Genomic DNA, 17,519 nt, shown 5'->3' with positions numbered 1-17,519 from the left:
TGTTATAAACTGTTGGTTTGAAAATTAGCAATAAGTTTAATATAGGTAGGCACACCAAAAAATTATTTCTGTTTCTAAAAGTTGTCATCTTTTGCTACCCAATTTGTGTTGTATTTGGGGTTTTATTTTACATCTGAAATCTTCTACTTTAACACTTAACTTATATGACTTAATAGCACTTGATTATTATTTTTCTAAGCTTTCTTTACTTTAATCTGTCAAGTTTGTTTCTTTAGTTAAATTGGTCCTTATTTTATGTTAAATGTTATTCTTTTTATAGAAAAATGCTTAGATTTGGTTAACTGTTGATATGATTTGTTAGGATTTGAAACTATTATTCCTTCTGTTTATTTTCATTGTTTGATCTTTTGTTTAGCATGTGTGACGAAATTGGCTTGTTCATTGCTGCTAAGTAGAAATTGATTGTGTAGATCTCCAAATTTCAATTATAACTTTCTGGATTTTGACAACTGTGATGTGCAAAATCCGAATAACCAAGCCAAGACGATAAGTTTATGTTGTTAGACAAATTCCAGACAGTGAATCTTCTTATAGAAGCGTTGTGATATCTGATATAGCAATACAAATGAAAGACCACGAGCAAGAGGAAAAAAATCAAGCAGCAAATGAATAAGATAGAAACAAAAAAGTATGTTCATTGTGTAAGATTATACATCTCAAGCACTTGACTACCTTTTTGAAAACAGGACCCAGACTAAAATTATTACTGTTCTTCATCAGGCCTCCTACTTTTAAGCATCAGTGCATCTATTTGATGGACTACTATGTTCCTCTCATCATTATTATTATCGATCTTTTTTGGCTTTTTTATTTTTTGTCCACAACAATAAATGTAATTTATCGTGAAATTAAGTGTGATGATATTGCTTACAATCAGTCAATTTAAATATGAACTATTAATATTTTTTGAATAATAACAATATTATAGTATTGATTTTATGTTGATTTTGTGTTGACATTTTGTCAATTTTGTCGCCAATGTTCAAATCAAATAAATAAACACAAAATCAACATTACACACATGTTGATTTTATGTTAATATTGTGTTGATCTTTTATCGATTTTGTATTTATCTTCAATTGATATTTGGTTAATTTTAACATTGAGGAAGAAAATGTTATTGTTCGTAAAATAAACTAAAATAATGAATACAATTGAGACATAAAAATAATAGAGTCATCATATATTTAGTTTTTAATTTTTTCGATTTTTTTAATTTTTGACCATTGACGTTTTTCGTCAGTTTTAATATCAACATAATATCAACACAATATCAACAACATTTAATAATCTGAGTAATATTAATTTTTAAATCCTTTTACATGCTAATTTTTATTTTTTTTTATTTTTTTATCTTTATTTTTTGCTCATAATTAATCAACATTTATTATTTACCACATATTTAATTTTTTTCATATATCAACATAAAATCAACAAAAAGTCAACAAAATGCAATAGACTAATTAATTTAAATTTTTAATGTTTTTTACACTAGTTTTTATTTTTTCAACATTGCCTCAATTTAATTTTTATTTTTTTATTTTATTTCACGTATAATATGGTCTTTTTTGCTAATGCTAAATTTAACCAAATAGCAACATAATATCAACATGATATCAACACAAGATCAACACTGTAACATTATAATAATCCAACGTTATAATAGTCTTTTTCACCAATGCTAAAATTAATAAAATATCAACCGAAAATCAACACTAAATCAACTCAATAGCAACACTATAAAATCATAATACTTTGACATTATTATTGTCTTTTTCACCAAGATTACAATCAGTAAAATATCAACACAAAATATACATAAAATTAACACAAAATCAACACTATAATGATATAATTATTGAGAAACTTTTATCTTTTTCCTTTGTTTTTGTCATATGCAGTATGCCACCTGATATCTTTTGGATGATGTGGCTTTAATTGCAGTACTACTTTAATAACATGTCATTTGTCACGTTAGATTATCCAATACCCCTTTATATTTTGGTGTTAATTAGGTTAATTTGGTCTTCCTATCCTGCTAAGTGGATTCATCAAATTGAAAAAATTTAGACTAAATTGAACAAGAATTATAAGAACTGAATTTGCATACATTAATGTTCAGTGGATTATGTTATCTCAACAGTCAACATCATCACCTTAAACAACCATTGGTTTTGTCATGTTAAATTGAATTTGCAGATATTAATGTATAAATTTGTCGATGATATATGAATTGACAGAGGAAAAAGGCAGTAGAACTACTCTTAATTGACCGAAGGAAGCACTCGAGAAATGCATATTCAAGAATTCCAACGTTGACAGTGTTTGATTTTAAGATTCTCTAGGCATCCAAATCTGAAATGCCAATGGCTTCCATCTTTAGAATCTCTTTTCCAATTTCTTCAAATGTCTTCTTGCTCTTCTCATCAGGAGAACTCTACTGAAAAAATGGCAGTAAGCTATTTTTTTCAGGTTACCTTAAAAACTCATATGATGATTAAGGATTGAATACATATTATTCTTTGCACCGCCATCATCACCGCCACCACCGCCGCCGGAGGAGGAAGAAGTAGAAGAACCGACAAGACAAGAAAGAAGAAGGAGATACATAAACAGTACTAAAACAAGGAAAATTTGCAAACCCCTTAGAAGTTGCACCACCACCGCAACGTCAGTAGTCTTAATGTCGCAGCACCCCCACTAGACAGAATTCCGTCGCGCCGCCAGCTCAAACGCCACCGACAACTCCGCCAGTCCAAACGCTATTGTTCCATCACCAGATCCAGATCTAGTCATCATACATGGCGGCATGGACAATGGCAGGAGCAGTCGAAAGAGGGGATCAGAAGATGAGAAACATTTGGAAATCGTATAAATCATATAATTGGAAGCGTGTACGGTAGTTTAGGAATGAGAAAATTTTGATCGTATAAAAGTAAGCCAAGATGAAATATTGGTTGTTTCCGAAAAAAGCCCCAAACAATACCCGCATGCTGCTTGCCTGGGTACTGGGCCGCCTATCTGGGTTTTTGACACTTTTGTGTCTAGGAGGCACAAAAATTCCATTTTTGTGCCTCCTACCACCGGCCCGCTATCTCAGATAGCGGGCTGCACTAATTTTGTACCAGCCCGCCATATGAGATGGCGGGCTGGTAGCTAATTACGGGGATTAACTTAATCCCCGTAATTAGCACCAGCCCGCCATCTCATATGGCGGGCTGGTACTGATCCCCAATCATTGGGGATCAGCCCAATGATTGGGGAGAGAGTAATTTACTCTCTCCCCAATCATTTGAAGCTGATTGGGCAATAATTGCCCAATCAGTTATTTTAAAAAAAAAAAAAATTATTTAACTAAAATAGTTTGACTTAATAACGGTTTTATAATTTATGTATAGAGTAATAATCATAAAAAATTATAGTAAGAAAAAATTTCATTTAAAACGGCGCAGAAAATGCGATATGGACTTTTTAAATGAGACATATAAAAATGGAATATGTTCCTTATTAAACGGGACAGAAGGAGTATATATAACTAATTAAATTTTAAAAAAATAATTTTTTTAATTTTCATTTTGATAACATTTAATTTGTTAAGTTTATGTATCTTTCTTGAATGAGATCTAGATAAAAAAATTATAAATTAAATTTAAAATAAATTTGTATTAGATTGATAGGAAGAAAAAAAATTACTAAAATTAATAGATTTGAAATTTGATAATATACTGAATTGGATTTAGGTTTTAACTTTATTAAAATCTTTAATAATATATTATATTTTATTTAAAGTCAAAGTAATCATATCATTAAAATAAATAGTTTCAGTATAATGTTTGAACAATTAAAAAATCAGATATAGAATAAGCCATCTTAACAAGTATTTGAGCAATTAAATTTGTTGATTTGATAGCAAACATCAATCTAATATTCATCAATTAAAAATATAAAACATGCAATTTTTAACTGACAAACTAAAAATAAACGTACCTTTTTTTTATAAAATGCTTAAGAATAAAAAAAGTAATCAATATCTATAGCTCAAATGGTACGTGCGCTGGAGAATATTTTAATAAAATCTTAGGACTATTCTTCTACAAGCGTTAAAATTTATTAGTTAAATAATTTTTTTTTTTAAAAAATAACTGATTGGGCAATTATTGCCCAATCAGCTTCAAATGATTGGGGAGAGAGTAAATTACTCTCTCCCCAATCATTGGGCTGATCCCCAATGATTGGGGATCAGTACCAGCCCGCCATATGAGATGGCGGGCTGGTGCTAATTACGGGGATTAAGTTAATCCCCGTAATTAGCTACCAGCCCGCCATCTCATATGGCGGGCTGGTACAAAATTAGTGCAGCCCGCTATCTGAGATAGCGGGCCGGTGGTAGGAGGCACAAAAATGGAATTTTTGTGCCTCCTAGACACAAAAGTGTCAAAAACCCCGCCTATCTTGCTTCAACTTCAAGCTCAAAGGCGGGGACACGTAAGACAAAATTACGCAATAATTATAATTGCGGCAATATTTTTCTCAAATACCAACATTTCATTAAGTTTTCTCTTCTATCCAAGGTGTTTTACAATAAATGGATGAGCTGGCACAATTATTACTTTTTATACCCACTTTCACTCTCCTCCATTAGCAATCATCCAGAGACTGAAACATCAAACAGAGACAAATCATTTCCTTCGTCTTCTCATCCAAAATTCATGATCATGGCTTCTAATGATTTCTTTAAAACAATAGACTTCAAATTTATGGCTTCTAATCATTTACTTCGTCTTCTCATCTAAGATTCACCCAAACAGCGTCGTTGTCATCACTCCCCATCGTCCTAAAGCTCTCAACGCCATGAACTTAGGTCAATCATATCACATTTTCTTTTTTTTTAATCTATTAATAATTGTTGTAATTTCAATTTTAATGTTTGATTACTATATAGAACATTCGAATTTGGATTGCAGATATGGATGCTAAGTACAAAAGTTTTCTGGGTGTATGGGAATCAGATCCGATTAATTTTGATTGGCAGCTCTCAAAGGTACCCAGATGTTAAGTACAATAAGTGTGTTCTTATTGAAGGCAGCTCTCCTTGTGCATTTTGTGCTGGTAATCGTTTAATTTGAATTTCTGAAAACGAGACTCTTTAATTTAGTTATATTACTATTAATGAGTAATCTGGAAGGAATCTTTTCAATTGGTTCTTTCAGGCTATTGATGATCCTTCATTCTAATCCCCTTTGGCTCAACGGAGGTCGGCTCTTTGATCATTTTACATTTTAATTTTGTTCATAATAATTTGTCTTATACTATTGATTTTTGAATATTTGAGTGTTTTTTGTTGTTGTTTATATGGCCAAATTTGGTAAATTAGGTGTCTTTGAAAGTGTCAACTTCATATTTACCAAATTGCATATAATATTTTTTTGTGGAGCTTTGTCTTCATATTTGAGTGTTTACAATTTGTTTTACTATTTTTATTTTAAAAAATGTAGCAGAGCTGTATTTGAGACGTACTAGTGTAGTTATGAGATGTATCTGAATTTTTTTAAGATGTATATCTACATTTTTAATTTAAGTTCATATGTGTAAGATTAACTTCAATTGGTGATAAATTTAGTGAATGATTATATAGTTATTGGTTCAATTTATTATGTATATATTATGTGTATAAATATTGGATACATTCATAATACATCGTATACACCTCCGATATATTGTACACAAATCGTTGATACATCATAAATACATTCTAGATTCATATTCTTATTTTTTTTATTATCTCAACGAAATGAATTTCGTAAATACACCATTGATTATAATTTCTAGAATCACTCTCCAACTCGGGATGATTAATAAAAAACATTATATAATATTGGTTCATTTTATTATGTATCTACAAATTGGATACATCAACGATACATTGTATCTACGTTATTTATAATATTGTAGATTAATCGTCAATCCATTCTAAATACACTTCTAATACAACATAGATATATGTTCTTATCAACAGAAACCCATTTAACAATAGTGTTCGCAATTCCCCGATGTATTATCGATACATCTCCGATACGTCATAAATATTAGTGGTTCTGAAAAAGGAGATTAAGAAATGATTTTTGAGTGATTTATATTACTATGATGATCATCGACTTGGAATTGATGAGTGAGACTGCTTATCTCTGTATCTAGGTTTTTGAAATTTATCTTTAACTGTTTTAGAGATGTATCAGAAATGTATTTGAGATGTATGTAATATGTTTTTGAGATGTAATTGAACAATTTTTAAAATATGATTTTCAGCAAAATAAAAATTGTAAATTGACTGCTATATTTTGAATTTTTAATATATTTCATGTCGGCTACAGTTGTTTTAAGACGTATCTAAACTGTTTTTGAGACATCTAAACTGAATTTCGTAGATACACCATTAATTACAATTTTTAGAATCCATCTCCAACTCAGAATGATTAATTTTCAACAAAATACATTTCAGAATGATCGATACATGTGTGTATTAGTGATATATAGATGATACAATTCTGATACATAGCAGATACATAGATGATACATGTTTAAATTTTTTGAATTATTTTAACGAAATAAATTTTAAAATGATCGATATAATATCTGTACATCGTAATACATCACTGATACATCATAAATACACCATCGATACATTATAGATATAGAGGAGAAAAATTAATAATAAAATTTTAATATATTATCGATGTATCATCTATATCTTACAATACACTGTAAATACATGGACGATACATCATAAATACACTATAAATATAAACAATAAATTGAGCTAAAAGCAAAAGCTCGTGCAACATGGGAAAAAAAGGACGGAGCAAACTTTCAAATATTTAATAGGAAGACATGCTTTTTAAATACGTATATCGAATACATATTAGAAGCAATAAATATAATATATATACTTTTTTGTAACGTAATTTATGGGTTTTTAAAGGCGAGATTAAATTGAAAAAAAGTATAAAATTATGAATTTTTATGACATCAACTCTAAATTTAATGAAGACATGAATAGTTATTGGTTTAATTTTGTATGAATATATATGTCGGATACATCAATGATACATCGTATATCCACCATTAATATATTGTAGATAAATCGTATATGCTCTACTAATACATATATCACTACTAAAAAACAGCCATTTAGCGACGAATTTTTCCGTCGCTAAATGGCTAAATTTCGTCGCTAAACGAGTTTAGCAACGGATTAGCGACGGACAACGTCCGTCGCTAAATATCTGGTCGCCAATTTTGCAGCGACCGAATATTTTTTTTTTGCGACGGATTTAAAAAAATTTGCGACGGATTTTGCGACGGATTTAAATCCGTCGCAAATTTTTAAAAATAAAAAAAAAATTATTTTTTAATTAAAATCGTAAAATGAAATATTATTTAAACGATCAACCACCGTCACACACCCACTGGCTATACAACACACACCCGCACTGACCCGCAAATATCGCAAATTTTCCAACTTCCCAATAGGTCACCCATCCTTCACATTACTCCCATCCACTCTTCTTTAACTTTGTAGTTCCCCCGCGCGTGACTCCAACTTATCCAGCTCAGATTCTTGTTTTATATCTATGTATATTATATTTAAATATAACAAAAAGATACTCCCGCAATTTACTCCCATATTATATAAAATAATTATTTTTTCATACTAATTATTTTTAAATAAAATAAATTATTTTTTAATAATTATTTTAAATAAAAACAACAAGTTATTACTATTACACTTTACTCCCACATTCTAATATAATAATTTTGTTATAAATAATTATTTTATTAATAAATAATTATAATAAATAATTAATTATTTTTAAATAAATAATTATAATAAATAATTATTTTATTAATAAATAATTACAATGAATAATTTTTTAATAAATTGTTTTATAATTAATATTGTTTTTATTAATAAATATTTGTTTTAATAAATATATTTTTTAATTATAATTTTATTAATAAATATATTTTTTAATAAATATATTTTTTAATTATAATTTTTTTAATAAAAATAATACTTTTAGCGACGGATTTAGTAATCCGTCGCTAAAAGTTAGCATTTAGCGACGGATATGGTATTCCTTCGCTAAATGTATTACTTTTAGCGACGGATTACAAAATCCGTCGCTAAAAGTGAAAAACAAATTGGCGGGATTCATCCCGCCAATTTTCTTTAAGATTTAGCGACGGATTTTGAATCCGTCGCTAAATCCGTCGCACATTTTGATTTTAGCGACGGATTTCAAATCCGTCGCTAAAATCCGTCGCAAATCGACTGTTTTCTAGTAGTGTATATTCAATTTTATATGAATATATATGTCGAATATATATTTTTTTAATTTAAAATATATTATAAATGTACCTCAGATCCACATAAGTAATACATATAAATAATATGTGTGTGTGTATATATATATTTGTTTTTGTTTTTAGAAATATGAGAAAATGTAGCTGTGATACATTCCAGATACATAACAGATACATATATGATACATGTTGATATTAAATTGACATGCTGCCACGTGCTGACATGGGACAGCCGCGCGTGTCAAACGCGTTTCTGACGCGCGTCAGACGCATTTCTGATGTGCGTCAGGCGCGTTTTTGACCAAAAATCACACGTTTTTGACCCTTTCTTTTGGCTTTGAGTGTGACACATGTCTTCTATTTAGTGGTTTGGTTAGAATATGTAAACTTTTACCTTTTTTTGGTATCACTGTAAATTATTAGGTTGGTGTGTATTTTTGTTATTTCCTATTTTAATATGAATATTTTTGTGGTTTTCTCGACACGTAATGCTGTAGAAATTATATTACCATGTTCTTTTCATAAACTTTTGTTTTAAATTATTAATATCACAAATTATATAATTTTAAATAAAAAAAATATTTTATACTCTTTTGCAAGTATTACAAATCTCTTACTCCCTCCATTCCAAATTGATAGGCAATTTAGGACAAACACAAGTATTAAGAAATTTAGTAAATCTATATAAAATGAACAATTCTATAAATACATACCACACTTGTTCTTATTTAATGCAGTGTTGACTTTATTTTTTAATGAATTTTGCTCTATTTTTAATGTAATATATTATAATTAATGAGAATATATATGTAATTCAAGCATTAAAGCAATAAATTACTGTCTATAATTTGGGACAAAGAAATTTAAAATAGTGCCTATCAATTTGAGACGGAGGGAGTATTTTTTAATTTTAAAAAGTTAGATGAATATTATTAATCAAACTCTGTTTTTAGAGTAACAAAATATATATTTATCCCATTTATAAATAATTTAATTTAGTATATAGCTTAGTTATATACTAATTTTCAACGACAAATAAAGTTATAAATAAGTAGATAATTTTAAGAGATAATGTACCGAATAAAGGCAGGCGCCAATCAAACTAGCATACGGCTCTATTCAGTATAAAAATAACAAAAAAAATTATGAGCTATTATAAATGATGCACGGATCTAAGTAGTTACAAATCTGAAATTTTGAATAAAAAGTATATATAAATTTGAATTAGTGATTATTTGGGACAAATAGGAAAATGGGGAACATTAATGTATTATACGATATCAAGAAATTGGGAAGGAGAATGCTTCTAAGAAGATTATGCTATAAAGATATGCGTAGGAGTGGAAATGAATATTTGGCAGGTCCATTTGTTAACTGTTTGGCAATAATTTAACGTAACCATTGACCTTCTAATTTTTATTTTTGTTGTCGGAGATGAAAATCGACTCTTTAAAGTTTCATGTTAGTTATTAGTTACTGAAGCGTGGTTCGAACCCACATTCTCTCGATGCACTTAAAAACGTCTTAACCATTCAGGATAGGCCCACATTGGCACCTTCTAATTAATCTATTAAAGAATATCACTACTGCCCACTTCATGAATAGTAAACATTTGCGGAATGCGTAGTTGAGGTGAGGTGGTCAATCTGAATACTCAACCTGATCAACAGCTATTACCATATATACTTTGTGATTATGATATAAATATGGTTTGCATTATTCTAAGAAAAGATTAACCAACCAACTCTATCATTCATGGGTTTAAATATCCGCCCATAAATAGATATAACGGTAAAACCGATTTGATGACGCACTTGAGTTGTTTTCCAGGTTGCGATTGGGGTACAGAGTGTCTCGGACGCCATGGTGTGTAAAGTTTTTCCTTCGACCTTGAGCGATGCCGCGCAGAAATGGTACTAGAACCTCAAGGAGGGCTCCATCAACAGCTTTCGGGAGCTCGCCGTTGCTTTTAAAACCCACTTCGCACCAAGCATAGAACGGACGAAGAGATCCAGTGACCTAAAGAAATGTTTTTAAAAACAAGGGGAGAGCTTGAAAGCTTACGTAGCTCGGTTTAATGCAGAAGCTATAATGATAGAAGATTGGAACGATGACATTGCCATCGACGCTATGAAAGACAATACCGGTATGCAAGTTTTTCGGGACAGCTTGATTACCGATTCGGTTGATACATACACAGAGTTGATGAACATGGCCTAGAACTATATCAACCTTGATGCGGAAAGGCAGAGGAAGGCATACGAAACGGTCAGTCCGGCGGCTAGCAAACCACAGAGCACTCTAGGTTTAAGTCGTAGTCAAGATCGATACATACCTCTGAACGAAACCTCAGGATACAGAGGAAGTAGGCCGATTAACAACCAAACCAGCTCGCCCAGTACTGGCCTAGGGACAAAGCCGAGTTTCAGCATCGGAGGAGGGACATAAGGCTATGTAGACTGAGCTGGTGTGGCTAGACAGTATGTACCACTTAATACCCCGCGGGAGCAGATTCTGACATGGATTAAGCATAACAACGAGGAAATACGTTATCCTCCCAGACTGGTCAAAGATGGGGATCGCTCTAAATTTTGTGAATTTTATGATGGCTATTGCCACGAGACAGAGGAATGTGGACGTCTGCGGAGCGAGATAAACAAGTTAATTTGTCAGGGGCGATTACAACACTTTGTAGTCGCCAAAGAAAGTCAAGACCGAGGAGGTACACGAGTTGACTCGGTCAGATCTGAGTCAGGCGGTAGCAGAGAAACCGCACCTCCATCAAAGAAGACACAAGTCACAGGGGTGATTAACACTATCTCAGGAGGGCCTCTGGATCTGAATATAGTCGAAAACGACGAAAGAAGAAACAAAAGATGGTCATGACAGTATCGACAGGCTCCTCCTAGCTGAGTATTGTCTTTGGGCCAGAGGACGCAAAAGGTGTTGAGTTCCCTCATGAGGATGCTATTATCATATCGGCAATAGTCGGTCAAAAGTGGGTGAAGCGATTGCTTGTCGATGATGGCAGCTCGGTTAATCTACTGACTTTGCTAGTATTCTTGGGACTCGAGGGATCCAGGACTGACCTCAAACCAATTAGCATCCCTCTCTTGGGATTGGGAGGAGCATCAGTCTGCTCAGAAGGCATGGTAGAGCTGGACTTGGAACTAGGAGTCGAAATACCATAGGAGGACGGAACAGAAGGAGTCTTGGCGGAACCAACGCGGAAGGTACGGTCACTTTTTATGATAGTTGACATGCCTTTAGCTTACAATGGTATCCTTGGTAGACCTTTGCTGTATAGTACAGGTGCTGTCACTAGTATTCGTTATTTGATGATGAAAATCCCAGTAGAAAACGAAGTCATAACTATTAGGGGAAAACAAACTCTGTCTCGACAATGTTACATGGAAACTATAGGTAACACATTGGAAACGATGAACATTGATACACCAGAGCTGCTACTCAGGGAGAAAAAGGCTTAGAAACCCCGGGAAGACCTAGAAACAATCAAGCTAGCCGAGGGCTCTGCGTGTGAAATTAGGAACCAACTGGCCAAACGAGCGCCGAGAAGCTATCATTGCCAGGATAAAACAATATGTGGAAAAGTTTACCAAAAACCCTGAAGATATCGGAGGGGTCGATACGAGGATAGTCTCGCACAAGTTGAATGTTGATCCAAAGTGCAAGCCTGTCAAATAAAAGAAAAGAACTTTCTCGCTAGAGAAACAAATCGCTATCCGAGATTAATTGGAAAAACTTTTGAAAGCCGGGTTCATCAGGAAAGTGGATTACCCAGAGTTGCTAGCCAACATGGTTTTGATCAAGAAGTCCAATGGTAGATGGAGGCTTTGTATATATTTCACCGATCTAAACAACGCCTGCCCAAAAGACAGTTTTTCTCTGCCAAACATCGACCAGTTAGTGGACGCTACATGTGGTTTTGTGGTCTATGCTTTCTTAGACGCTTCTCAGGGATATCACCAGATCCCGATGAACAAGGATGATGAGAAAAAAAAGCATTCACAACAGACTTGGGAATGTATTGCTACAAGAAGATGCCTTTCGATCTGAAAAATGCCGGATCAACATATCTGAGACTCATGAATCATGTTTTCAAAGATCAACTGGGCAAGAATGTCGAGGTCTACGTAGATGACATAGTGGTGAAGTCAAGGGGAATCGAGGATCATACAGGTGAATTGGCAGAAACCTTTGAAAAACTGAAGAAGTTCAATCTAAAGTTGAACCCGGAGAAGTGTGTATTTGCAGTAAGATCTGGAAAGTTTCTCGGGTACCTCATTTCAGAAAAAGGAATTGAGGCAAATCCGGAAAAGATCGAGGCAGTAATGAACATGAAAGACCCCACCTCGGTGAAGGAAGTGCAAAGGCTGAACAGTAGAGTCACAGCACTGGGATGATTTATGAGTTGCTCGGCCAAGCGATGTCTGCCATATTTCAAAATATTGAAAAATACAAAAAATTTCAAGTGGACAGACGAGTGTAATGCTGCTTTCGAGGAGTTGAAGGTTTACCTTAGCACTCCCCCTGTGCTAGATAGACCAGAGCCAGGAGAAATCTTGTATTATACCTCTCGGTGAATGATGAGACAACAGCGGCGGCTCTGGTCAAAGAAGATAAGGGTCTACAAACCCCGGTCTACTATCTCAGCAGAGTTCTGAAGGGCCCGGAGACTAGATATCTGAAGATTGGAAAGTTTGCATTGGCATTAAAAGTGGCGGTGGAGAAGCTAAGAAGGTACTTTGAAGCCCACATCATAATAGTACGGACGAACCAACCTCTGAGGAAGGCTTTGCAGAGGCCAGAAATGTCAGGACGATTGGTTAGCTGGTCGTTCTAGTTGGGAGGTTACGACATTCGGTACGAGCTGAGACCTGCCTTAAAAGCACAAGTGTTGGCTGATTTCATAGCTGAAACCACAACCATCAATCAACCGGAGGAAGCGGACGAGCAACTTCTAAGTTGGGTCCTAGAAGTCGGTGGAGCATCAAACCTAGAAGGATTTGGAGCAGGGGTGGTGCTAAAAGGGCCTCAGGGAGTCACACTTCAAAGCTTGGTCAAATTTGATTTCCCTGCATCTAACAACGCAGCGGAATACGAGGCTTTATTGACTAGCTTGAGAATGGTAAACGTGGTCAAAGCCGATCACGTGACGATAAGAAGTGATTCTCAGTTAGTAGTTTGCCAAATCATGGGTACTTTTGAAGCTCGGGATCCGGAAATGAGAAGATATGTCGACAGAGTCAAGTTCTTCCTAAACAAGATTCAGGAGCTAGGTGGGAAGTGAGTGATAGAGTAAGTTCCTCGGCTAGAAAATCAAGAAGTTGGTATCCTGGCCAAAGCCGCAACAATGGAAGAGAGGATACATGGGGTCCATTTTTCGGTTCAAAAGCAGTCTAACATAACCATGAAACCATTTTTCTCACTCAGCCTCTGGAGAATTAGATGCAGGGCATAGCTCACTAGTTGATGGATGGAACATTTCCAGAAGACAGGGATAAAGCGTACAAAATCTTGCGCCAGGCTCCTTATTATGCTTTCTTTGAGGGGGTTATGTATAGGAAGTCATTCACTCACCCATGGTTGAGATGTTTAACATCAGAGGAAGGGGAATATGTTCTGAAAGAAATTCACGAGGGTATTTGTGGAGCTCACATAACTTCCCGCATGTTAGCCAAGAAAGCAGTTCTGCAAGGGTATTACTGGCCACTGATGGTCAGGCAAGCTGAAGAGATCGTGAAGAAATGGAAAATTGCCAGAGGCATCAGAATATCCGACATGCTCCAACTATAGAGCAGTGTCCCATCACCAGTCCATGACCTTTGGCAACCTAGGAGATTGACATTTTAGGACCGTTCACAGCAACCACCGGGCAGAAGAAGTTTTTGATAGTGGCAGTAGATCACTTTACGAAGTGGATTGAATTAGAGGCAGTAAGCACTATTACTGAAGCTCGAATTCGTGATTTCTTCTGGCGGCAAATCGTTTGTAGATTCGGGATACCCAAAGCTTTGATAACCGACAACGGGAAGTAGTTCAATTGTCAGGCATTTAAAGAATTTTACAGTGATCTGCATATCGACCTGCAGTTCACGTCAGTTGTTCATCCGCGGAGCAACGGGACGACCGAGGTAACTAATCAGACAATACTGAAAGGGCTTAAAGCTCGGCTGGGGCAGTATGATAAGCGATGGCGAGAGAAGCTTCCTAAGGTTATCTGGGCTTATCAAACCATTCCAAGGACAGGAACAGGAGACACCCCCGTTCTCTCTGACCTACGGATGCGAGGCAATGATACCGGTTGAGATTGGGATGCCAACCATGGGAGTCTGGTTTTTTGACGAGGCTAAGAATGAAGAGGAACATAAACTATGCTTAGATCTGTTAGAAGAGCGACGAGAACATGCAGCACTGAGAATCGAAGCATACAAACAAAGAATGGCTAAGTACCACAACAAGAGAGTGAAACCGCTAAATTTCCAAGTCGGTGATCTGGTCCTGAGACGGGCATACATCACCAAAGGGAACGCCGGGGTTGGAAAACTCTAGCTAACTGGGAAGGCCCATACCGAGTTGTCGAGGTCGGCAGGGCATGAGCTTACAAGATAGCACACATATCCGGCAGAGTGCTCCCGAGAACTTGGAACTCCCAGGTTCTTCGGAAATACTATCAGTAGTTTACTTGTTATTTCGAGGTACCTCATGGGTTTTTTCACTTATGTTTAGGTTAGGCTTTTGTAAAAGTTAAACATAAGTTTTTCCCTTCATGAATAAAAAAGATTAAAAAGAATTCCTGTGTTTTTCTCTTTAAAACTCGAGCAATCTATTCGGTAATTTATCCATGGGCTATGTGCCATCCACTGGCTATGTGCCATCCACGGGCTATGTGCCACCAGCGGGCAATGTGCCATTCGGCGGGCTATGTGTCATCCACGGGCTATGTGCCACCTGCGGGCGATGTGCCATCCACGGACTCTGTGCCACTTCCGGGCTATGTGCCATCAACGGGCTGTGTGCCACCATCGGGCTATGTGCCATCCATGGGCTATGGCCATCCCGGACTATAAGAAACTAAGGGCTAGAAACATAGTGCAACTCGTTTTAATCCTATCCCGGGAAAACAAAGAACCAATATCAACAACTCTAGTTCAAAACTAAGTCAAGTAATCTATGAGTAAAAACAGGAAATTGTCATACTTAGTCAGTTTTTTTACAAAATTATGAAGCATGGTGAAGACATTCAAAGAAACACCAAGAATTCACAAATAATCAAGGAAAACTTGTATATAAAACCAAGTGCCAGAATTCAAAGTTTACAAAAATTAAGAAAAGGCAAAATTATCCAAATGTTACAAAGCCAAAAATGGCTATCAAAATTTAACTCTGGTCGTCAGTGAGATAATCTTCAATGTCAGCGGGCACATCATAATCCTCGGGTAACTCTTTAGCTCGCCGGCCTTACTCGTTGATGTCCAAGCTGAAATCGGACACGTCCACATCAGCTCCAAAGCGAGCTTTAACGTACTCGCCGACCTGGACCTCGCTGATATACAGAATCCGGCAGAAGTCCTCATATATGCCCTCTTCCCGACCTGTGACCTCCTTGGCCTTGGCCTCTGCGTCCTCGGCTCATTTAGAAACCTCGGCCAGCTTTTTCTTCTGGTTGGCTACCGCTTCTCGGAGACCTTTAGCTGCCTGATCGTTTCGAGTCGTTAGATCGGCTAACTGCTTCGAAAAATCTTCCTTAGTGTAATACCCCGCATTTTTAGAAAAGCATTTAATTGGATTAATTATATTATTTTAGCCAATTGGTGCTAAAATAAGGTAATTTCCGTAAATGAGGCGGAAAATAGCGTTTTGATGAGGAATAAATTTTAATAAAGTTGGACTATATTATTAGATTAAATTAATTAGAATTAAATTTTATCCCGTATTTGGATATCGAGATAAGCATATGGTGATTTAATGGGAAAATTGGAGAAATTCCAATTAAGTAAAATAAATGATTTTAAAATGAATACTTAAATGATATCCGTAAATTTTATTATTTTGATTTATTTTAAGAGAATCCATAAATATTTGGAATATTATTTTAAAAATGCGGGATTAAGCGCGACATAGAAATTATACGGTTAGATAATAAAATTAAAAGGAAGAAGGTAACAATTAATATTTTGAATTAAGAGGAGGACTCCGTATAATTTATAGTCGTTTGAAAAATTTAAATTTTAGCCCAACATACTAACAACATGGTTAATCAATGAGATTAATTATTATTATGAATTTTAATTAAAGAATAATTGGTAAATGAATTTATTGGAGATTTTGGTTGAGTTTGAAATAAGAATTAGATTTAAATGAGCCCAATGATATTACAAAGCCCGAATTCATTTTCTTTAGCTTAAGAAATAAAATATTCCAGGAAACTCATTTTTCACTTAGGCTATACATAAAGCTTTCTAAATATTTCTTCCACCTTCATCATTCATCCACTCCAAAAGTCTCTATCTTCTCAAGTCATGGAGAAAGCTTGGGTTTTTCAAAGTTTAAGCTCAAATTGATTATCCTCTATCTATTGAAGTCTTCAACTAGCATCAATGTGGAGCTTTAAATTAAGATTATTAATCTTAAATTATAGGTTGATTTTGAATTAGAGAGCTAGGGTTTATAGTTTTTCAATTGGGTTTAGCTTGCATGAGTTTAAATTGATATTAGATGACTATTTACTGAAATTCAAGGATAATTAACATGAAAATTGGGGCTGGAAATTATGGGTTATAAGAAACAAAGTAAATTGAAATTCTGAGATATGAGTTTTGTTAAGTTTATTTGAGATTAAGGTGTTAGATTTTAATGGGTTTCAATTTCTTTTTTTTAAAGAAATAGTTACAAGTTAAAGTTGGAAATTTTTAGAATTTTAGAAAAGTGTAAATGGGGAAAGTTTGAAACCGGGTTTGGCGTGTGAGTGGTGGCCGGCGAGAGACCGGTCAGGCCGTGGTGGCTTGACCCGTTTGCTCTGTTGAGCAGACCCAAGTCTGCTCAACAAGAGCAGACGTGGTCCGCTCTAGAAGAGCAGACCTGTGTCTGCTCAATGGGCAGACCAGCTGGTC

At 34.7% G+C, this 17,519-nt stretch overlaps 1 long non-coding RNA gene across 1 annotated transcript; it reads left to right on the top strand.

Annotated features, from left to right (window-relative positions):
- Positions 1-4,521: 4,521 nt before the first annotated feature.
- Positions 4,522-5,347, top strand: LOC126673683 (uncharacterized). Its single transcript, XR_007639356.2, has 3 exons — positions 4,522-4,882; positions 4,986-5,130; positions 5,232-5,347. It is a non-coding gene; the product is annotated as an uncharacterized LOC126673683 (long non-coding RNA).
- The last annotated feature ends 12,172 nt before the right edge of the window (positions 5,348-17,519 follow it).

This window comes from Mercurialis annua, linkage group LG3 (assembly GCF_937616625.2).
Source record: "Mercurialis annua linkage group LG3, ddMerAnnu1.2, whole genome shotgun sequence".
NCBI lineage: Eukaryota > Viridiplantae > Streptophyta > Magnoliopsida > Malpighiales > Euphorbiaceae > Mercurialis > Mercurialis annua.
The sequence above is the reverse complement of the archived record's forward strand: the minus strand, read 5'-3'. Positions and strand labels throughout refer to the sequence as shown.